Consider the following 1815-nt stretch of genomic DNA (forward strand, 5'->3'; position numbering starts at 1 on the left):
CCCCTAGATTGAAACACATTGGGCAAAGCCCACCCTATTGGACAACATGTCAACCTACAGCCAGACAACGCAGCTCCGACTCTGACGGAGAACTCAGAAGAACAAAACTAGGCACGGCTGGCGCCACGAAAGATCACCGAACGGGCCACCTGCAGCCAGTCATCGTACACCACAGGGCCCCGCCGCCGCAGCTTCGACTCCACAGCAACAAACAAACCGAGGCAATACCGTGGACACGCCGGAGAAGAGCTGACTACCGCAACCATTACCGCGTAGATGAATTGGGATATGAATTGAGCTATGATCCCTTTCATACGGCTCAGATTGCATGTGTACACACATAAATGTCTCGTATAGCTATATTTTTCATTTCATCTGTGAAGTAACCGAATGTTCATTGAGCTATATGCTATTAACTTTATAATAATAACTAGGCTCTGTCTCTGCTGACTTGTTGAGCCAGCAGCTATGGTCAGAGTTGAACACTGGCACAGTTATAGAACAAGGTCCAGGTAAATTCAGTTCTGACTATAGCTTGACTGTATTTCTGTCCCTCAATTTCTACCGAAAAAGGGTTTCCCCCCTCAATATCTGTCCCTCAATTTCTGCAACATTTATGTATCGCCTTTGACTTGATCACTGACCCTGGGGCGCATACGGGCACCCGGCCAATGATCACAAGGAGGTCATTTTGTTCCCGATGATGCCAAACAATCACCAGCTCACGAGTGCTAACCCTAACAAGGGCCACCTCAAAAGTTCCATACAATACAATCCCTGACACGCTTCTCCACTAGAAAAAATCAACTCTTATCATCATTATTTTGCTAGAAGTGTCCCTAAAATACTTATTTCTTCTCTAAAACAGAGTGAACAGCGTACTGTAAAGTTACACCGCCTGTTTGATACTGGCAGAGGCAAGTCAATTTTTCTGATGAGCCCAAGAAAGCAGAAGCAGTACATTTTTATTTTGCAATAGATGTCGAAGCAGAGGAAGTCCCTCCTCTCCTATGTTCCAAACATGGCATTTATCCGGCCTCAAGGTTTCGCGAGAACCTGCACTTCTTGGATAGGAACTGAAAGCTTGCAAAGGGCGGAATAGAGGCATGAACAGACATACATACCTGGGGTGAGGAGGAAAGCACTGGCTAGCGCAATGACGAGGACTTGAAGACGACAAAGAGAAAGTTTGCAGCCATCTCGCCGTAGGCTCGCGCGTGTGTTTTGGGAAATGGGCAGGTCCCTTCCATTCATTCATAATTGTTCATTACATAAAATGGTCCTGTTATATAAGGTGACTCATTAAACCAACAGGAACCGGAATCATGCCCTGCTTATTTGGTCAGAACATGAACTGCCTCCTTATGGCTACGAACAACATGTCTGTGTTCATGATACAAACTTTCTTACTATCACGGATAATAGCACTGCCTCACCAGGGAGAGATCTATTGAGGCCTTGTTGTTGAACTTCATTAATCACGGAGGGAAAATCAGAAGTCACCTGAAGCGATTGAACCCCTGTGTTTTCAGCAAGACCTGGGAGCTTGAGGGCAATATACACGACTGAGAAAGCCTCAGCAAGCAGCTTACCAGTCCCAGGTGATTACGCATTACTACTCTGAAACCAGCGCATCCAGATTCTGAAAAAGTCGCAGCATCCATATTGATCATCAACAAGCTTTCCAGCGACGGAGATCATATATTCCTGAGTTTACATCGGCAGCGTCTCACACCTATTGGAGCCTGCTGAATTGATGCCATTCAGCGAGACAAAATCGATATAACCCTAGATATTTTCAGCAACACAAAGGAA

At 45.7% G+C, this 1815-nt stretch overlaps 1 protein-coding gene across 1 annotated transcript in view; it reads right to left on the reverse strand.

Annotated features, from left to right (window-relative positions):
- Positions 1-764: 764 nt before the first annotated feature.
- The window catches only part of LOC123159340 (F-box protein At5g07610), a gene marked incomplete in the record, with an annotated part of 4796 nt that continues 3745 nt past the window's right edge, over positions 765-1815 (reverse strand). The window contains 3 exon segments of the mRNA XM_044577166.1: positions 765-1282; positions 1437-1503; positions 1593-1815.

Source organism: Triticum aestivum, chromosome 7B (assembly GCF_018294505.1).
Source record: "Triticum aestivum cultivar Chinese Spring chromosome 7B, IWGSC CS RefSeq v2.1, whole genome shotgun sequence".
Taxonomy (NCBI): domain Eukaryota; kingdom Viridiplantae; phylum Streptophyta; class Magnoliopsida; order Poales; family Poaceae; genus Triticum; species Triticum aestivum.